This window comes from Ptiloglossa arizonensis, chromosome 2 (genome assembly GCF_051014685.1).
Source record: "Ptiloglossa arizonensis isolate GNS036 chromosome 2, iyPtiAriz1_principal, whole genome shotgun sequence".
NCBI classification, from domain to species: Eukaryota; Metazoa; Arthropoda; class Insecta; order Hymenoptera; family Colletidae; genus Ptiloglossa; species Ptiloglossa arizonensis.
Window position 1 is genome coordinate 6,784,513 of NC_135049.1, and position 23,068 is coordinate 6,807,580.

The 23,068-nt window shown below is 36.9% G+C and overlaps 1 protein-coding gene across 4 annotated transcripts in view; it reads right to left on the reverse strand.

Annotated features, from left to right (window-relative positions):
* LOC143154849 (uncharacterized) overlaps positions 1–23,068 on the reverse strand; it is a 575,162-nt gene that overhangs the window by 429,954 nt on the left and 122,140 nt on the right. Inside the window, exon 2 of one of the 4 annotated variants that reach the window (XM_076326868.1) lies at positions 9,510–9,591. The exons of the other annotated variants lie outside the window; for them this stretch is intronic. The gene's annotated coding sequence lies outside the window, so the exon portion shown is untranslated. The remainder of the gene's footprint in view (positions 1–9,509; positions 9,592–23,068) is intronic. 4 annotated transcript variants of the gene reach the window in all.

Genomic DNA, 23,068 nt, shown 5'->3' on the forward strand with positions numbered 1-23,068 from the left:
TTACTGAAAAACTGAAAATAAGATTTCTTGAATTCTACTATACAGAGTGATCCAGAAATACGTGTCTTTCGCGCTAAGTTGAGTTATGGACAATTAAAGAAAATATTGAAAATTCCACGAATAGTTTCAAATATTTACATTTTTGTGTGCAAAAGCAGATCGTGTGCAGTTGAAAACTGGAACGATCTGTTCGTAGTTGCAGGTCTTCGAAGGCCGATTAAAATATTTGACTGGATATAAAAATTTTAAAGGACAATGTGGACACTTTGAATCTTTTTTTTAATCAGCCGTAACTCGAAAACTAAGATATAGAACAAGTACTTTTCAATCACTCTGTGTAACAGTTCAATCGCTCGAATTCTTGTCGACGTTATTGTCGAATTTTTGTCTCTCGTCCACTGTAATCGAGGGATTGACCATTAACACACCGACATGGATCTTCTTATCAACATCGTGATAACCATTCAGAAGTATGCAGCAGTGTATCTTTTCAACCATAAAGCATTAATGATCAAAAACAATGGCAACTCTTCTTTTGGATCAGAACTCGGAACTGCGTTCAGCGAAGTGCAGAAGGCTGTAACGCAATATGAAGTCTGAATCCAGGTCCACGGGATGAATTATGCCGAGGACCATCCTTCCGGTTTATTAAAGGACTTAACTCCCTTTGCGGATGTAATCTGAACTTCATTATTTAAAATTCAGCCGGTGCAGCGATTGCATTCTCGCCCGGAACGACCGCATGAAAGATTCAGGCCAGGGTCGTAGCGAGAGAAATTGACCGACATAAATTATTCCAATATTCTCTTGGTACGGTTTGCAAGTCCGAGTGAACGCGGTCGAATAATGCTTACAATTTTAAGTATGTAAAACGTGGGGTTCCTGCCGATAGAACTTATTCCATCGGTGAAAGAGGCCGTCCTCTCGAAGATGATCAATTTTCACACGTCGAAGCAAGAAGTGTACGACTTCGGAGTGTAGGAATTATTCGATTATGGGTCGGAACACATTTCACGCGTTAGAATTCTTGATTTATTTGTGGGTAAGTATACAATTAACCCCGGAAGACGTCAGTAGTTATCAGTTGAAAAGCTACGGCACTGTGCCAACGAAAAAGGTCGCTCTAAGACCTCAAAAACACGTTGGCATTCATTACGTCGTCAGTGAGAAAATTTCCGTTGAAAAAGTGCTGTTGGTAACTACTGGAAGAAATTATTTTTTTTCTTTCTAAAAAAGGGATAATAAAGATTTCTCTGGATTTTTCCTAGTTTTTAATATATTTTTAATACGTTTTTAATATGTTCGTTAAAGATTTACTCCCTAAGAATGTTGTTCTCCAAATATTTCTAATATTCACACATTCTTCCATTATTTACGACACTTTACGTTGTAAAAAAATATATATTCTACACATCTGATCTCTAATTATTTGTTCGAAATTTTCATAGTTTTGTTCAAGCTTGTGTTTATTCTATTTTTATAAATACGTTATAATTTTTGGGACTCATAGAGCATATGCCTATAGGTTTACAATGGAGGTAATTACACGGTATAGTGGAAATAGGTGATTCTCAGCAACCTTGAACGACTTCTTGAGTTTGATTCGGATACAATAATAGATTGTTCAATAAGTTTTACCGAACGACAAAACTTATCGAACAACCTATTACATATAAAAGCGAATTTCCTCTCCGTTATAATACGAAAACTTTCTTGTGCTCGTATAACAAAGACGATATAATAATAATAGTTATACATAAATAGTCGCTCAAGATCACTTTCCTAACCACAAATCGTACCATTCACGACCTCCACTTTAGCGCCATACTAATTTGTTCTACGCTTGGACACGTCTCCCGAAAAGAAATCAAACCTCCGTTATTGTTTTGCATTTTCGTAAAAACCTAGGTATCAAAATATTCCTCAAGACTTCTGCTTAAGGAAAGACTGTTTATTTTTCTAAATAGCAGTGTATAACAGGCAATATTTTTTCGTACAACATTGCAACCCCTTGAACCGGGATCACCGGTAAAATGACTCCAAGTGGGCACAAATCGTTAAAAGTAAGCTCCAGACTATCTGCCTACGAGGTAATTAACGCGCATACTTTCGAAACAAGTATTCCAACGTATTTCCGGTTAATATCCAAGCACTCTCAGCAGGCTCCGATCGTCAGCTTTCGGAATCCCGAAAACCGTCGGCCAGGAATGTCGTATCTATACAACGAATCTTAAGGTGCACAGCCTGAAGGTGGTATTCGTAAGCATCAACCCTGTCCCCAACTCTATTCTCCTCGTCCCGTTCTTCTCCTGTTCCGGTTCACGAAACTTCCCCCGTAAAATCACTACGAAGATTTCATTAAGCGAACGTTTACTCGTCATCTGTTCCGAGATAATGAACCTTTCTGGTGACAAGCTGGCAAGCAGGAGGCAGGCGGATGGAGAGAAGTTATACGACGGAAAGAGAGCGAAGGGATAACAAGAACCCCCGACAAAATGAGAGAATTTATCGTCGGTGTTGCGAAGCGAGGAATCACCACAGACCTGTAGAAACCACCGAATCCTCTCGCCTCGAGAAATTCATAAAACTTCCGGTGTGATTCGAGGAACGGTGAACTTGACGAGCGATGCTTTCGTCTCGCGAATTTTGCCCAAAGAGGATTATTCAATGGACAATGAAAGAGAGTGTATATTATAGAAGAATTGGAAGGGTAAAAGTTATTTACTTTTTGAATCGTAATACGGTCAAAGGTAGTGTGGAAAGATTTATAGACGGTTATCTTTTTAGTCTTGCTTTGAAGGAAGGGAAGAAACGTTGAGTAGCTCTGTTTCCGTCGAAGTACCGTACATCAAAAGCATACAAAAAACAATGAAAGTTTCAAAAAAAATCTATTATTTATAATATATGTTTTTGGAATTCGAATTTCAAAATGATTTACAGTTTTTGTAATATTGTGAGGAATTAAAATATATTTGAATAAAAATGAAGGGTCCAAGACTTTTTATGTATTGTCTGGAATAAGTTAGTTAGGCCAGTCGATGTAATACGTTCAATATTCTAGTTTCTCCTGAACCCATTGAAATTTTAACATTTTCTGTCGCGTGGATTTCTGTTAGACGTCGATTAGGTATTCACTTTTTATCGATCCTCGCGAAGTCAGCCGAAAGGAGCGAATTTTCGTTCCAAGCTACATCACACGTCGACGCCTGGAATTTACGTGGCACGCTTTCGCAAACTTGCACGGGTGACCGACACACGTGTGTATCTACAACATAAACTAGGTAAGGTACTATTTCCGTGGACCAATGACATTAAAACTCGGAAACGCGGGGACTTTCCTTCATCCTTCGTGCGTCACGCGAGCGCGCTGTGTAACAACGAGTTTTTACACCATATGCAAATGGCCGCGCAGCCTCAACTTTTAATTGCACGTGAGCTGTTTTCTCGTTCGAACGTCGTTAAACGGAACATGGTACAGCTTTAATGAAATGCAAATTGCCGTGAATATTAACATTGAAGGAATAAGATAAAACAAATATAACGGTACCGATTGCGAACTATTTATGAATAGAGAACCAAGATTCAACGATCGTTTAGATATTTTTAATCAGTTTATACGTACACGATAAGTAAATATAGGTCTGGGTTAATTGTAAGCGACGAAAGGGTTAATAAGATCGCATATTATTTTCAGCGAAACGTTCGCGTAGGTACATACCTAAAGGAGAAGATGGTGATACGTAAACCCATTTTGTTTTTGACATTTCAAAAATTAGTGCACAAAATAACTTCAATTTGGGGCCATTTTAATCCTGATACATTTCTTTATTATACCCAAGAGCGCCCAGCAAAGAACAAAACTCGTAATCGGAAAATTTCTTTTTTATTCGGAAAAGTGCACTTTGTATTTTTCTCTTGAGTGAAGTTTCTATAGATATATTGGTTAAAGAACTATTAACACAGTTTATGTAAGTTAATAGTTAAATACATTCATGCAGTAACAGAGAAAATAAACATGAGAAAACTGGTAGTACGTGGGTGGTCCAGGTACCCAACAGAGTACCGGTCAGCACTGGTCAGCACTGGTCAGCACTGGTCAACAGTGGTCAGCACTGGTCAGCACTGGTCAGCACTGGTCAGCACTGGTCAGCACTGCTCAGCATTGGTAAACAGTGGTCAACAGTGTTCAACACTGGTCAACAGTGGTCAGCACTGGTCAGCACTGGTCAACAGTGGTCAGCACTGGTCAACAGTGGTCAGCACTGGTCAACAGTGGTCAGCACTGGTCAACAGTGGTCATCACTGGTCATCACTGGTCAACAGTGGTCATCACTGGTCAACAGTGGTCATCACTGGTTAGCACTGGTCAGCACTGGTCATCACTGGTCATCACTGTTCAGCACTGGTCATCACTGGTCAGCACTGGTCACTACGGTGTCATCGGAACTCCACGTTAATCCGCGGATCGTCCAGATGCCCCACCTCCCTATTACGTGAATTTTAGTTACTTCGACTGCCATTGTACGATTTAACCGAATATTTCATAAATTGACGTTTTAAGCCATTGTCTATACTAGGACATTATTAATAATTGTTTAAAGTATGGTCCTATGATGGTTGTTAATAATTATGATAAATAAATATCAAGATATTGCGAAATCTGCGAAGACGAACAGTTTTAGTGAATGTTTGTTCCTGAAGACGATTGTTATTAACATTTACGCGTGTTCCGAATATTAATCTTATAATACGTATCTTATATATGTATTATAAATGATTAATTTGCCTACAGAAGTTAATTTTAATCGAGATTCGAAGGAAAGGTGTTTCTTTATATTTTAAAGAATGCGAAGTAATAATTATTTATTAGATACATTATTTCAACATTTTTTTAACTCTTATAATTTCCACAGTACGCGTGGAAGCTACATTCTTTCCTCAAAAGGACTTTTCTGGATAGAAAAATCATCTAGTTAGAATCAAAAACAATTAATTAAGTATATACCACTATATTTGAGAAACTCTCTTTTATTTTTAAGGACCAATTAGAACTTTTTAACGTTTTTACTTTTCGTGTAATACCTCATTTCTCTCGAAAATCCTAGATTTTTACGAAAACTCGTGTTTTTCGAAAACTGAGAGCGAAAGAGTAATTTATTTTGATTTCCACCCGTAATTCAGTCACGGATTAAATTATGGGCTGAAGTAACTGACCAAATAAATCATTTGTATTATATTTTACATTCGTTATATACCTTTGATACATACTTTTTGTATAATTAAACTTGTATTTCTGACGTAGTTTCCTAATGTATTTCGAAAGTAATTCGTACTTGTATGTCTACTACATGTTACAGGTTTCTGTAAAACTTCCTTTAACGTTAACTAGAAAGATCGTGTATACGTCGTACAAAGCTTTTGTATAACAGTACGTGGTTCTTTGTGGCTGGATTAACAAGCGCTTTTGAAATTTAATAATTTTATCCATAAGGATATTTCTTATTTAAAGAGTATTCGAATAAAAATGTTTATACTCTTAAATTACAATTCCAAGTTATTTATTATTACTCTGCTCGCATTACCATTTGTTTGTTTATGTGTAATGCATTTTCGTTCAAATTTAGTTTCATTTTCATAGTAACGGTTTAAGATTTTTAATTTGTCCAAATAGTGTTTCGAATCTTTTCCTTCATTTTTACCTAAATTAAATTACAATATTTCATGATACGAAATTGTAAAGAAAACTAGTTGATAAAAACCTCTTGTTGTTATCATTATCCACTGCACTTGCTGCGCTCTACTCTTTATACGAGGAGCGATAGTAAATGGTATACGTAGCTCTGGAGCTGAGATCAATTTGTTCCCACTAAGGCCCAAGTAACAGATCTCCGTTTTCGAAGGGTATTTAATCAGGATAATCTCTTCAACGTTTATAGATATCGTTCCTTTCTAAACCTGCCTCGCATAAGAAGAAGGACCTTACTTACGTGGAAGGATCATAAGTCACAATGCTACTTATTTTAAAAGTTAAGAAGAATTCAGAACTGCTCTTGTCATTTTATTCTAAACAAAAGTATCCCATTCGTACCACCTCTCCTCTACTCTAACAACTGGTCTATATTTCGTACTTTGCACCATTTGAAGCTTTCTAAAGGCTATTAAGGAAATGAAAACCAAAGTATGAAACTTGTATTCATTATTTTTTGCTACTACCTTGCTGTTCAAAATTATATAGAATTGTATATGTTACGATTGTGCTAACAAAATTTACGAAGGCCCGAATTGTACATTACTCAAACATCACTATCTCTTAATATATCCATTACTCTTATTGTTTCTCACTCTTGTTATCCGAATTTATATAGGGTGATTCTGTTGCCAGTAGACTCGTAGACAATGCTGCCCCATAAACACCCCGGTATTAATCTTACGTCAGTCTCGTTTTTAATTTACAGACATTACAAATACAGTAGTGTCCGTTACAGTAGCTGTCATCGTCGATGACGCATCAGGAACATCGGCCATTTCACCGCTGAACACGAGATTATTGCTGGTGTGTTTAAGCAGTGATATTGCTTTGAACTTACTCACCAGAGAAACACTCTGTATAAGGTTCAGCGAACCAAAAAGATAGCAACGATCGAATGCTATCTCCCTCTTAGATTGTTTCAACTCGGGAGCTTGTGATAACCTAAAAGTGCATGCTATTTGGGTTCTTTTTTTTACACCAGGAATTTAGTAACAATATTTTATTATGCATTTTTGAATTATGTATAATTCAACTTATACAAGAAGTTCTGAGATTGATGATAGCTCGAGAACTCGTGAAAAAGGGATCATTTAGATAATCCTTTGGTGGCGAATATTGGAGGAGGATTTCATTAGAGGATTTTTTCTCCATTGTTAGATGCAGCGATGTACTCCTCGAGAGTGATGACATCTCTCGTTCTTGCCGCAAGAGGGCCACCAAACAAATTTCATTTCTGGAAGTTTTTATTCTGTCATTGATTCCTATATATGAAAAGGTTTCCAGTCAGAGGAATACCAGAATTGATGCTACTGCATTTGCATGGTAGCATTTTAAAACACTATTATCTCACTTAACAGCTATGTTGCGTGTGACAGCAATACATCGATACAATGTTAGGTTAGGATGTTCTATGACTAGAACTTCGGATAAAATTTGAAATAGTAAATCGAAGTTCAGTAAACCAACTAATTCGGGTATTCCACCATATCGTGTTCTACCAAACACAGGACTGTTTGCTGCTCTGTATTTAACATTTAGAAATATTTATATTCCGCTTGAAACATTTTCTCAAACTGACAAAAATAAATCAGAAAATTAACTACCATGTCCGGTGCGACTAAATCCAAGAAAGAAACTATTATTAGATAGCCTGACTATCGAGTCCACTATCATACCTAGACACCTCTCCTGCTTCGTCTGAATTTTGTCATTCTCATGGTGTATAGTAACAAATATTAAAAAAAATATATTTTATATAATTACAAAAGAAGAAAATCCCAAAGGAAAGCAATACACGAACCTGAACTATGAAATGCGAGCTTCAACACCTAACAGCCCTTTCCAGATAGTACCTACCATTCTAAATCCATCAGAGGATAAAAGGAGGTTTGTAAGGATAAAAAGCAAAAAAGTGACGTTCAGCCTTAAGGATTGAAAATAGTAGTTGAATGAATATCTACAGTTTTCTAAAACTATATCCGTCGTCGTATTTGATAAGAGTAAGTATTTAAAAAATTCGCATGTTCTCCTATCCGCGCTCAACCCTCGTACATTTAACCTTAACCACCAAACAGTAGCTCCATCAACACCTAGAATCTTCTCACACCCCGGAGCCACCCGCGCGACGCAGCTGCACCCCATTAATCCCTGAACATTAAACACCGTCTCGACGCGCAGGGATCGTCGTCGAAAAACGACCAGCCGAGTGGAAATCGCCCGTGAAAGGTGGCGATTTATTAAAAGCGCATCCTCATTGTCGCCAGAGTTGCTGACTGCGCCCGCAAGACGCCTCTCTGTTTGCACGTACAAACACACGTGTATATTCGCCATTCGGGGGAGCGGCAATATAGATTTACAGGCAGCCAAACACGTCCACGTGCACACCAGAACAGGATGGTTGAATCCTGATGGTGGGGAGAGCGTCGCAGTTTGCGCAGGTTATTCGCGCGTCTAGGTGTACCTGCGTAAGCATGTACGTGCGGACATAAAGGAGCGTGTCTGCTTGCAGACTAATCGCATCTAATGAGCCGCACCCCGTCACCGGAGATTAAACCCACCGGTTACAACGCGGTTAAATGGCGACGAATCTGTCCTCTATGCGTCGAGGAAAAAATGCTGCTCGCGAAATTCTTGTTCCGCGTGACTGGATCCCGGAATCTTCCCTCGTGAGAAACGTTCGTGAGTTGCGTGCTAAGTTGACTCAAATTTCGAAGATTAATTGCGTCAAAATGCTGCTTATAACAGATGATTTCTATGGGATACAGATCAGACGACATTTGAGGTTACACTTGAGTTTCGATTTGAAGCTATTGCATTTGTGTCCGAATATAAATAAATGCACGACAGAAATTGTTAATCGAGGAATTAGTGAAATTTACAAACGATTTAACAAAGTCTTTAATCACGAGTTTTTGGTCTCCTTCGGTGAGATTAAATAATACAATCCTAAAATTACAGTAAATGCAAAATTAATAAGACGAAAAATCTTATAATAGAATTGAACAAGAAATAAAGAAACAAAGAAGCAATATTTACAATCGTAAAAGACTAAATTCTTATTTTAATAATGGGAATTTAATTTTCTAACAATTATTAATATTAAATTCTTTGTTTCCCTCCTTTTATGTTCTTTTTCAAATTATATAATTCTATTATAAGTTTCTTATCTTATTAATTTTGTAATTGTTGTAATTTTAAGATTATACCATTTAATCTTATCGAAAACTACAATAAAGTCGTTGTAAATTCGATTAATTATTCAATGTGATACAAATGTTTATTAATTTCATTCTGTAGACTCCAAATCTGCGATACATTCATGAATGTTATGATAATCGTATTAAATTAACACAAACCGAAGTGAGAATAGAATTATCATTTTGAAAAAAAAATAATTCGCAGCAGACTTGGACACTGTTATTTTAAATATTCCGTTGTTCCATTGTACGATCATTTTTGTTCAAAACGGAATAACATAATTCAATTTCTAAGTACAAATTCTATTTAAAACCTGTTCTTTCCGACTTTACACTTTTCTAATTAACGTACATTGTAAGCTTGTCTGAGCACCCCTATTTAATTCTTACACGTAATGGCCATCTGGAGTCTACAAACGTTCTCCACACCCCATTCATCACTATTTTCCCATTGAAATTTAAATATGGACTTTAATGTACACAATTATTAACCCCATCATTAATTTTCTATTCGAATTCAAATTGACTGACTGTAAAATAGATAATTATGAATAGTGACTCACCAGTGATCACTGCTGCAGATGATCATAGTCTACTGTGGACAATCGCTGAATTATGTTGTGTATCGTATTAACGTTGACTTACCTGGAACCAAAAGTTTCAAACATGTGTAATGAACGTAGGAATACCATAGAAATACGATGGAAAGTCCGTTTAAGCACACAGTGTTTGATGACTAACATTTTGTATCCCTCAAGAGTTCAACTTTCTGAGGTCTTGGAGAGTAAATGGCAGCTTTCATGCAAACGTGCCTTCAATCCCAGCTAAGCGCCCGCCACTTTCAGTTATAAGCCACATTCTTTGGCGGGGATAGGGGACACTCCCTTTTCGAGCAAAACGCATGCATAGAAGGGACATCAGGAACGCGTATGTACAAAAAATATTATGACGAAGGATGGTTGGACCAGGTTTGAATGGAACAAAAATTAAATCTTTGTCTACCGATACTGTACTGAAAGACTTCCTACACTAACAAGGGACAATCTCGAAATGATAAGTAATGTATGTAATTTTTGTAAGAAACAGTTCTTTTTTAATATATTTGATGCATTTCTTATCTGCCAACGTCCATATCAAAGAGGTGAAAGCAATCCCCAAGATTGAGGGTATAATGGTAAAGGTCAAATGCAAAAATTGTATATTTTCAACCAGAAATTGCAATTATTTAAACGATATATTAAAAATATGTTATGCTATATTTATACTATCGTTATTAATAACTATCGTTATTAATATACTATAAATATTATTAATGTATTCTTACGAATGTTTGAATAAGGAAGTTTTTTTATAAAACCTATAAAAAATTTCAAAACTACTCGACTCATAAGTAACTGTTGCTATTAACAGTTAATAAAGTAAATATTATTATATCGTTTAATTATACAAACCCTCAACATTTTTGCAAAATAGAAAATGAAAATTACAAAATTGATACAAAAGTTTTAGATACTGTAACCAAAGTTACAAATAAATACTTTAAACGTTACAATTATTAATTAATTTTTGCAACAATGAATTCTTGATTTTTTAAATATTTGTCACCAACTGATAAGTGAATTGCAAGGAAAGATGAAAAATAATTTCCGAGTCTCAGAATCATATCCGCACAATTTAAACGGGAATCGGAATTGATTTCAGAACGAGGAAATTCGCGATCTACCGATTACATATTCCATCGTTTCTATTTGCCAACATTGTGTCACGGTAAATATGTGAGCTCTGCTTCGGTTTGGTCCAACTCTGTTCACACACCGGAGAATATTAGTTCTACAACTTGCTGCGATATTGAAACGTTTCGTGGAAGGCAGCATTTATGCAAAACTAGCCTGCAGTCGCGAACGAGACCAATTCTGAAATACTCGAACGAAATGAAAGAATTCACACCGTTGAAACAGCAAATCGCAAAATCACAGAAATAAATTATTAATTTTATAATTGAAGTAGTAGTACTAATAAAATAAATAACATATAATAATGTAATATTAACAAGAACAAAGTATCGCAATTATTACTTTTAAAAATAGTATCGCCTAGATATCAGTTTGATTAAAATATTGGATCAGAAAAATAATTATAATAAATTTCAGTATTTCATCTGTAATTGATATGTAAAGAGAATCAGTTATCTGAAACCACTAAAATTGAAGGTTCCTAGAGTTCTGTTTAATAGTGTTTGATCGAATTGAAAGCGAATTAAAATAAATCTCAATATATGCTTATTATATTCTATATTCTATAATATCTTACATGAATTATTTTACCAGACCCACTGCAACGTAATATTGTCAGTTACAAATTTACTTTCTAAATTCAAAATACAAAATACAATGATTCAGATGAAACGATAACATCGTGCAACCCATATACAAAGACGAGTGAATGCTCAAACAAGCTCAAACCCAACAAAATACATAACAGGGAGACAGAAACAGTAGAACATATAGGGAGACTGCGAGACGCGTATGATAACGAATTAACGGATTCTCCAAGTTCCTAATATCATTACAAACTTCTGGATGCTGAATATTGCAATGAATACAAAGCCCAGTCCGATATATGTATCTACTCCACGTACACACCCATCCCGGCTCCCAATCCAACGACCACAGACACGCATTGTTGTTGTCGAAGAGCAGTGGGTCAGCTGAACCGTACTTAAGAATCGGAACCGTTCCCTCCCTAAAGTGGATTACAGCGATTGCAGGCTGGACTTAATTAGGGCCTGCCACATAAATAACCAACGCCTCCTCCTGACGTCAAGAATACAAGATACACGGTTAATCCGGCCGGCTCGAACTTTTCGCATCCGCCTTTAATCCTGTCGACGTAATAGCGGCTAATTGTGAAATGTGTCCTGTCAGAAGACGAGAGGAAAAAGGCTGGTCCTACTAGCCAGCCCGGATTATCTCGAGCGACGATTTACGATGACAAATCTGCGAGGACTGTTTCGTCGACTGTGCGCGACGCGGCGCTCCTGTGCCGCCCCCGCCCCACACTCCCGCCGCCCCATCAGTGGAACACCCGAGTGACACACATGCCATCAACGGCGGAGGATGTTCACGGATGCATTGAATCATCCGGCCGACACGACGCCGAGAAAAATTCTATGCATGTTTGAGCGAGTGCGCGTTCAGAGTCGTTTCCTTGCTGATGAGAGGGGCGAGTTGTTCTTTCGAGTGAAACGGTTTTTAAAGGTGAAGAGGACTTGAAATCGTTCAAGACAGGCTGGTGCGAATCCGTCAGCGAACTTAATCGTCGATGACGTCCATGTTTGAATTTCGTTCCAAGGCGCGAAAACGTCACGTGCATGGCTACGTGGTAGGTGTTATCCGATTCTGGTAAGTCTGGTAATAATTGTTCAGTGTTGGCGAATACAGTTGGTCTTCCTTGAACATATCTATGAATCAATGCGTAGGTTGATTCAAATGTATGGTATTGACACATTGGCATCACGAAGATTACATCTCTTATGATCGAACGGGGTACTGACTATTCAGCTATGACAACCTGTAAGACAGGTAGGTGAAACTTGTGTGGTGTTGTCTCGAGGTTGATCGCTGTGGTGCGTGTTATAGATAAAGCGTGAATTGCGGTGAATTTACTGGGATTTTAGTGAAAATGTTTACTGGAATTATACAACAGTGTTTTGTTTATTGTAGAAGTTTGAACATGTTGAAGACTCTCCACGACCACTGTTTGTGTTCCTTCAGCTCGAGCAATCCGTGGATCAAAAATCGATTAGTCAAACGTTGCACTTACAAATGAAAACTAAAACTTTTCTATCTTTCGTTGTAAAAATATCAAAAAAGATTATCATCCCTGATTGTGAGTTTAACTTTCTGTCCAAATTGATCAAGTAGAGACTGATCAAATTATCGAGAAACTTTCTAGTTTAAGATTAGGAAAACTTAAGACTTTTTACGTATATGCCTATTTTTAGTAGTAATTTGTGAAATAATATTTTTATTTAGAAAAGTGATTTCATTTATTTTTAATTTGCAACACGAATTAGAAGGAGGTGCTTAAATTGAAAGTTTCATCGAGACGTTAGTTACTCTAGCGTCAGTCCTGCATATAATGTCTGTGCGCACTCTTAACAGTAATTTGGTAAAAGCAAATTTGATACAAGCTCACTATACCTACAAAATGTATAAAGTTACTGGTTAATGTATACACTGCCTGAAGCACTTTGGCGAAAGTATACCAATATAGCCTTTAAAGTATGTAATTTTACTACACTAATGAAACACTTTTAAGACATCTAATTTCAGGGTGATAGCCCTCCTTCAATGATGACATTCTTTCGAATTTCGTTCTTGTACAATTGTCATTTATCACGTGATCTTAAAGCTACGTTTATGGGATAACATCGCATACTTCGCCAATCATTAGCATTACACTGCATTAAATTTAAATGGACCATAGTAAATAAAATCACGTGATAGTAAGAAGGCAAAACGACAAGAAGCTACGCCCTGAATAGATATAATTATAGTAGAATTTATATAATTTTTGTATTTATGATAGTGGAAATCTATACTTGAAAATGATCAAACGATAAACACAAGGATATCGAAGCACTGGTGCTCGAGTAATCGATGTTTTTCGCGTCATCCATCGAGATTCATCAGTCGCGCGACGTTTTTAGCCAGGGACCTACAATGCCAGCAGCGTTCCAGCTGCACGTGCAGGACGTAATGCGCTTGATATAACCAGCGATAGTCTCCGAACACGAACAACGACAGCGACAGCTGACAGTATCTGCGGAATGCAATTCACCAAAGACAATGCTCCGCGTTAAAACGGTCCGTATAGATAACCCGGTGGCCTGGTTGTACATAACGTGTACACGCGTACCACATATACGGCGCCGAGTAACGACGTGGCGAATCGATATGCACCGAGAAGAATGCATGCCCAAGACACGGTTACACCGACTGTATCGTTTGGCTGATTTGCGATCGTCAATCACGGCGAATCTTCTGATAAAAGTAAACAAAGGAGATCAAAAGTAAATAATCGATTAAATGGTTGATACAATTGCATCTTGCAATTCACCCTTCACCTGACAAGATCTTGGCTCGAAACGAATGAATCTACGATTTGTTGTTCAACAGTTTATCGTAACTTGTTGGTTTTTTTTCCTTAATCTTTTCATTGTTTGATAGACTATTGTGAGTACAAAATTAACAAGCGTATTACATTTCTCGAGACTAACAAACAAGTTGTGATAAACATGTGTGTTCATATTCGTCTTGTTGCTTTAAAAAAGCAGAGTGAAAACACCTCTGCAGGGGACAGTTATTTTAAACTTTTTCTGCAAAGTACTGCTAAATTAAAAAATAACTCGTTCTAGGACCTACATATGCCTATTGGAGCTTTCTTGTTCATTTTAAATTGTGGAATATTTGTGTACACTTTGCGACGAAACTTTAGGCACACCCTGCATCACATCCATGTGATTTAGGATCACTTACCGATGTGTTTGCATCCCCGATCAATTGCAATTTATCTCGAGAGATTTAATACTTTTTCTAACAGAGGAGACATCCAATTTCTTCTCAAGTAAGGTGTAATATTGTGAACTACAAAGAATTCATGACAAAGCTGGAATTTCTAATCGTCGTTGCAGGAGGTTCGCATCAAAGACACGATTAAAGGTCAGTTCTGTTAGGGACGCGACATTCGAATACTCGCGTAATTCGTGTTACTTTCCACGGGACATTTTGAAACCTTTTCGTTCAATGAACAATGAAAAATGGAAAACGAAGAATAATTTATCGCTATCGAGAGAAAATAATGATTTCCATAAAAAGAGGAACATTTTAAAGGATCAGAAATGAGGAAGATAACACGCTAGTGGAATCTCAAACTCGGGAAAGCATTACCCGAGACACTTTACAGCAAAAGAACCAGCGCAAAAATAAATTTAAATACCCGAGAGTATCCGTGCGGACGCGTGCTCTCGTATAGCACGTAAGAAGCGCTCATCCAACGTCATGTGTATATTTCCATATGCAACAATTTCCATTCCAGACCAGAGAATACTAGCCTGTAGACACTTTGTACACAGATACAGAGCTAAAAACGTTACGGCAGATAAGTGACACCAGGAAAAAAGAAGCAAAAGAGACCATTTTGAATGCTCAAGTATGCGGATGCGGACACGTTCACCTACATAGCTGCACACAAAACTATGCATTCGTGAAACATTTATTTCATACGATTTTAAGATTCGAGCTGTGCGATTTGATAATGCTCAAATTTTTTTCTCCTTTTGATTCGTTCTTTCGAGAGAGTACTTCTGCATTTAAAACTTTCAATTTCTTGATAGAAAGTCTTTTCGGAGTCCTAACACAGGTCTGTGCTAAGTAAGTTATGTTCTAGGTTTACATCTGGACTAACTTCTAAACTGATCCGAACTGCAGATTTAATCGGCAAGTGTCAAAATTTATTATCTTTAATTTTTTTCTCTTTGTGAGATAAGATTCGACTACGAAAGCTTTTATGCAAAAATTCCTTGCTCTAGGTTCGATTAAGGGTATGTGTGGATCAAACCCAGTCTGCTGACTGTGTGCATAATCCTCAACGGTCAGAATATGCTACTTTTACTTTAATCCTCCTCGAACGGTAGAACTAGGCCACTTAAAACAGAACTGTCCTTAACCCTTACTTCTCCAGACAGTTTACCTAGGCTCTCAAAGAAACCGCATAATTCTAAAGAAGCAATCGCGACAAGCTAGCATCTTCGTCGTAAAGAAATTCACAGATATTACTCGCGATGTATGTGTTTGTGTTACTTTTAGGTGAGAGTGGGCGAACCTTGTAGATCTCATGAGACTTGACTTGAACAGTAGTGATTTTATTTACTGTTGTGAGAGAACATCTCAGCCCATATTAGACCTAGGCTAGTACATTAGGTTCAAACACTGCTATTTTCATATTTATTCTTATTTTAAGACAAGGTTTGATCGTTTAAAACTTCACTTCCATGAAGAATTACTTGGTGTTTACACACACACACACACATATATATTCGATCTCGGTTATGTCCGATTTCGATTTAGAGTTATTAGCTCACGATGACTCAACTGTGCGTGTAATTCGCAACAATCAGAATATATTATACCTTTACTTGGGTGCTATTTATACGATAAGATTTAACCATTTAAAATCTTCATTTTTACAGGAGACGGTCTCGTCCCATTTCAGACCCAGGCTAATATGTTCGTTCACCTGATCTGCTCGCTAATTCAGCAATAGACAGAATCTGCCATCATCCTCTTCTTTTCCATTTTCCAATAGAACTTTTTCCAATAGAAGTTGACTATTTAACCCTTCGTCTGTGACACGTTTGAGCCAAAAAGCACTCTTGCTTACACGATGATATTCGCTTGTGAGTTGCACAGGCAAAATACCTAAAGCTGTTCCTCGTGCACGGATTGTTTGGATTAAGCCACTGCTTTGAAGCCCGGCACAGCTTAAGTTTTCACCATAAATTATTTGAAAGCGCACTAGTCTTGGCCTGAGTGGTTATTTTTCAATGATGTACACAGGGTGTTTCATAAAACGTAGAGCTGTTTCAGTGATTTATATGGACCTTGTCCGTGAGTTGCAGCCATTTCTATAATCTAGTAATTCGTATTGACAAACTGAACTGGTGTACATAAACTGCTAAAAAATTTAATTTCTTTCTGCCTTGTCGACTGTTCTGATTTACGAAGTAAGTCTAATTCGTTCCCTCGATAAAAGCATCCGAAGTTTTCCTAATTTGTAAAGACAGCCTTGGTTTAGTTTAGATCTAGGCTAGTTGTTGCGTATTGGAAATGATCAGAATTTATTTTCGTACGTTTGATTTCCTTGGTAAAAAGTTTCGATCACTGTTAATTCTTAAACAGTTATATAATTATACACACTGCTCAATAGTTATTGAGCAGCTCAACACTGTACAACTAAAGTTTCGTCACAAAGTGTACACAAATATTCCACAATTTAAAATGAACAAGAAAGCTCCAATAGGCATATGTAGGTACTAGGACGAATTATTTTTTAATTTATCATTACTTTACAGAAAAAGAATTCTAGGCACTTGAATCAGGTCCGAGTTATTAGCTACAGTCGAAACAGATATGCCTGAAACTTTTAACTTTCAAATACCTGAAACATACTTTCGTCTGCTGAAAAATGTTCATTTTCAGGTACCGGTAGACCCCCCGTTAATATCCCATCGTGTCTCTAAAAGCCCTAAAAAGTCTCGAAAGAGACAAACTCTCGAAATCACTTACACATCTACGCGCAAATACGAAGCAAGAGGTTGGAATGGTAATAGCTAAGCCAACGAAAAAACAATCGAACCATTGTCTGGAGCAATTCTCCAGTGCGTACACAGAAAAGACCTGAAAGCCCGTGACGTTGCTCTGGTCTGTATCGCGCACCTGCGTCTCCCAGACACGCGTATCTACGTCCCCATGATACACGCGTGTCTGCGTCCCCATGATACACGCGTTAGGGGTTGTATAACGGCGTCAGGGGGCCGGTGGCCGCGCGCATAGACGCTTTACATAATATCTTTGCCATTGTAAAATGCAAAGTACTGCGCGGCGGAGTCCCGCTGAGCCAGCTTTTCCTTCCGCCGCGTTCGCACTCCGCGTACAGAGTGTGTGCGAAACGGGACGAAGGGGCAAAGGAGGATGCCTCGAAAGCAAGTTTTTGTCTTCTCATGTAAATCGCGACACAGACGAGGGCCGATTGAAGGCTTAAGCACATATTTTTGTATTCCCTTCTTAAGACGAGTCGAACGCGGTCTCGACCAAGCTGTTCAAGTAGAAATCGATAGTGCGGTGATGTTGAAATTGAACGAAGCACGGGAGATAGTTTTCTTCTTGAGACTTTGTTGTTTTTTTTTTTTTTTTTGAAGATCCAAGTTATTCGATTGTCATTGCACCGTTGAAACGCAACAAGATGCTGAAGAAAGATATTTGAAGGATTGCTAGTCTAGATTAGGAAATGACCCGATTTGGGTTAGGTCTAGATTAAGTTCTGCTTTCCATCAGGTGTGAACTCAGTCTTGGTTTCGTCGTGCCTGAAGTACTTCGTAGTTTTGGTCGGGTCTAGATCTAGGTTTTGGTTAAATCAGACAGGTATCATCCGTTTAGGTCAGAATCTAAATTAGGTCTTGCGTGTAGTCAGTGTAGAAACGAGATTATGTAGGAAAATATGGAAAAGTTCTTTCTAATTGTTATTAGTTATCGATAATATTTTTTTTTTTTCTATTGCATGCTTTCATTACGATCGGTGTTGAAAGTTTGTTCAGTGAATAGAATTTGAGGGTGAACCACCGGTAAATACAGGTTTTAAAAAAGTTTTTTAATACATCAATATATAGGAATATTGGAATTCGATGTAAGATAACCGATATTTTTCTTTTTTTTGGGGGGAATTTTCGCTGTTTTCTGTCTGGTTCGGGACATTAAAAAACTGTTAATTGAAAAACTATTGAGAAGTGGGATGATTGTGCTATTAAAAGATAAAAATCGAATAATTTTTTACCGAATATTGATAATCATAGGTGTATGTAGAAATTTTATTGCGAAAGCAATCTTAACAAGAATGCAAAGCTAAGCTACATTTATTATTTGGGTAACTATAATTAAAAATAATAAAAAAATAGGGAAAATAAAAATTATAAACACTACTTCCTATGTTACAAATTCTGACCATGTGATATAATCTACTTATATAAATTCTGCGATTTATCGTGCAGCTTTTAAACATTTCATTTAAAAGTAAAAATCAAGCTCTGCTAAAAAATTCAGTTTATGTCGATTAATACCATTTCTCATAGATTTATTTGACAATTTCATTTTGTTGTACCGGTTAGACAAAATGAGACTGTTTGATACTTTTTAAAAAATCTTATTTTGCAAAACCGTACAACTGATAACCAAGCGAAAACTTTTATATGCTATCAAGTGCATCTTTTATTGTACGATTATATAAAAGCAGTAAGCATAATCAATTTATCCGATTGTAAACAAACCGTCCCAGAGAAGTACATTTACATTGAAATTATTATACGTCAAACATTAATTTCCAGTCGTTAATGACGTTTTAAATCTACGTAATAGAACAATGTTAAAATGTAATTTTTTTACGAAATTCGAGTGTAGTTAATGTGCATCGAGTACTTTGATTACTAAATTTAGATTTCTCTAAACTACTTTTTAACGTAACTTTATCAAGCTGAAAGTGTATTAAACAACGGTTACAGGTCTACAAAATTTACGAGACCGCGCGCCAGTAGCAGATACAGACATAACTCTAGAAATACTGCAAAATGTGTTCCGCAATACTGCTGACACTTGTGAGCTGTAAAGAAATATTGGTATAAATTGCGTAGAATCCTCCTCTTTGGACCGTGTTCACTATTGCAGCATTCAAATTCATATCCTTAAAAAAATGAAAATTTTTTCAAAATCCTATTGTTGGAATAATGGATATACCGAAATAAATACAATAGAGCTTATGAAAATAAAATTAGTTAAAGAATTTCCATCATAAATTATCTATACAAACTTTGTATCATTCTTAAACATATTTACGATAATTCTTACAAACACGAATAGTAAATTTCACGTAAATTGGATATTTTATCAAAGAATGATCTAATACCAAAATTCGATTTCTGAACAAACTGACCCAAGTAGTGCACAGATATCAAATTATGTCCTCGAATAAAATAATCAATCCCATTTAACATTGCGAGCACTCGGGTAATAATCGTACACGAAAGAGATCGATAATTAAAAATTTAAAAAACCTACGATAAGATACAAATATAAAATTCCAATTGAATGATCGTGTTGCCTTACGTCGAACCGCAGTTGATGATTTTTTGTCTCCGATCACCCCTCTCCGTACAATAATTGTAAAAATTCTTAACGAAATAAAAGCACATTGCTTCACCACCTTCCAAAAACCACATGCATTTATTCTTAAGAGGGCACTTAGCAACGTTAGTCTTATTTTTTCGTCCACTATCACCCTGTATATTTCAATAGCGATGTATGATCTCCGTACACGGTAGACGTGTGAATGATTAATGGCGATGGACGTTCCGCGCACGGTTTTCAGTCGAGCCCCCATCGATGGAATTAAAAAATTTAACAAACTCGGCAATGGTAGCCGAGACGATTCGGAAAAAGCACGACTCACTGGAACCAATACGCGCATCCGTTCCCGGAACAATAATTTTAACCGTCGATATTATTCCATCACAGATCCACGGTTCGATTGTTTTCACGATTCTGTATTTCCGGAACTCTTTACGTGTACGAGCACATCAGCAATTTCAAGCCGCGAGAACCCGAGAGGGAATCTGCTCTTCCACACGCATACAATTAACTAACTTCGGTCACGATAATTTAACTAACGATAGTCGCGAAAGACTGCTCTGGCTATGAAAATCATATATTCGTTCGAATATTCTCCGCATTGCACAATGTGCATCCAAAGGTATCGAAAGGTTTAATGAAACTTTTATTGCAGATTCAAAGTTTCTTACAGTCGTTAGCCGTTGGTTGTAATTTGAGATAAGGTTTACCTATATGAATCATGGGGAACGTGGCTGCACAAATCTACTTCCTAGTTTCTTGAATAATTATTCAAGAAATTCTTCTAGAGTATGTAAAATGGTAAAACGGTGCATGTAAAATTGATCATAATTAAAAATGTATTTTACTTCTGACGATGTTGTTTACAATAAATAGAAATAAAATAGATTAAATACAGTATGTGGTGTAGCAGGTATTAAGATCATTGGACTAAGCAATGTTTACCTTAACAACGGATAGAAAACTTATAAATGATGAAACTTAAAGAAAATCAGTTTTGATGTAGAATGACCTTCGGCATGAAGGTGAAGGGTTTGCCAGGTACCTCTTGGCACACTGTATACTCTATTGTTTAAAGCACTTGTTTATATTAAATTAGATTTAATTGTAACGCGTTTTCATTTCTGTAAGAAAGGCATTGAAATTGGAGCAAAGTCGACCAAAAATATGCACTGGAACGAATAATGAATGTTCTCAGTATGATTCTCTTCTAAAGGTACAAAAGTGGGGTTCCCAACAAAGTTTATTTCAAGACGAAGATTGATTTTCTGATTGCCTATATTTGTATCAGCTTGATTATAAACCATGATCAGACCTGAAGAACTTATAAAATTTGGAGTAGCCTGAAGAATGCCTTGCTAAAGTAGCTTCTGAAGTAGCTTGCTAAAGTAGCTTCTGAAGTAGCTTCTGGAGCATGTACCATAATAACCAATTGGTCACATTATTTTCAAGCCTGTATTACTGCAAATCTGTGGATTTACTGGCGGTTACTAACTGTGGAAATAAATTGTGGTCAATTAGAAATGATAATAATTCTAATTTGTTCGCGATATTCCAATACACTTTCTTGTAACGGAACTTATAACAGGATTAATTAACAAGTATTTACAGTAGCACGGTACTACTACTTACTAATAGCAGTGGAGTATCAATATTAAACCTAACGATGACGATGGGCCCTTGCACAATTTTTTGGTATACATTTTGCGTTCGATTTCTTCATTAAGATTCACAATTTCGTAAACGTTGTATTCGACCAAAAGAATCGTAAAAGTCGCGCAGAATGAAGAATTCCACGCATCGTTAAAAATAATTCGTATGTCGATAAATCCAGAAACTCTTTTCAATTTCGCCGCGAACACGTTTCATGGACGCCATAAATTCGACAGAATTCAGTAGCGAACCGGTTTGTAGGAGAAGTGAAATACCCGCGAAGGCGTGATTTGTTTATATCGAATTCATACGAGGCTCGCATACGTATAAATCCCATTACGTAGAACGCGGATCCGAAGCTCGAGGACGAGGTGCAACCCAGCAAGGTATTCTCCGTGGCGATCGTATTTCACACTTTCGGCAACGAGTGCGGCGACATTTTCGGTTAGCGATATTCCGTGGGTCCGTTACGCGTTTACCCACGCCAGTCCGAAACCTGGTCCCGAAGGAAACGTTTACGGCCAAGTTAACGACTAATCCCGGCCATAGTTATAGTCATTAGGTTCAGCTTAAAGCGACGTTATTGCTTGCATTAGTTACCAACTGTACTCCAGTTATAACGCTCGATTCTCATGTACCGAGAATATCATGTATCGATTTAATTGCCAGCGAGATTTTTCAAGTAGGTATTCTCGATTTTGGCGATTCTATTCCATGTGAATTATCAAATGGTGTTGGTCAGTTGCAGCGAGAATTTCTTGAAGGAGATCGCAAAACAGAAATTTTAAAATGGTAAGAGATCAGGTCGAAGGAAACACAAAGTTAAGAGAAGTAACGAACTTTGAGAAGAGAATATTAACAGAGGATGTTAAAAGTATGGGATTCGTATCCATCCATGATGATAGTTACACACAATATTTCTAAATTAATTTTCATCTTTAACCTAAGATCATGATTCGAACAATTTGTACTGGATATTCGTTGACATTTCAAAGGATGCGACAGTCACAGCTGTTTCGTGCAATAATTACAATGAAATGCTGAAAATTGTGCTCGATAAACTGGTAGCACACCCTTTGGAACATTTTTCTCGATTGGACGAATACGAAGAATTTAATATTTTGTAAACTCTCTTTCGATGCATTATTGTCAACCATTTTGATAGGTTTCTGTTACGAAACTTTCATGAGTGATTCTGTATGTCAAAATAAGACAAAAATTAAGAATTATTCTTGTTAAAGAAGTGACAGAAACGAGGGACTTGCTAGGTTGTTCGATAAGTTTTGTCGTTTTTTTCCATTGTAAAAAAGTACTATGACACTTCAACTTTGAACAACTGTGAATATACGAATGAATCGTCAGATCTACGTGAAACTTCACACATGTTCATCGAACAGTAGTACCATCTTTAGAAAAATAAAACGACGAACCTAACAGTTCAATTTCTTATCGAACGACGAAACTTATCGAGCAACCTAATATATTGCTACGCGCAGATATCATCTGTTTACAGA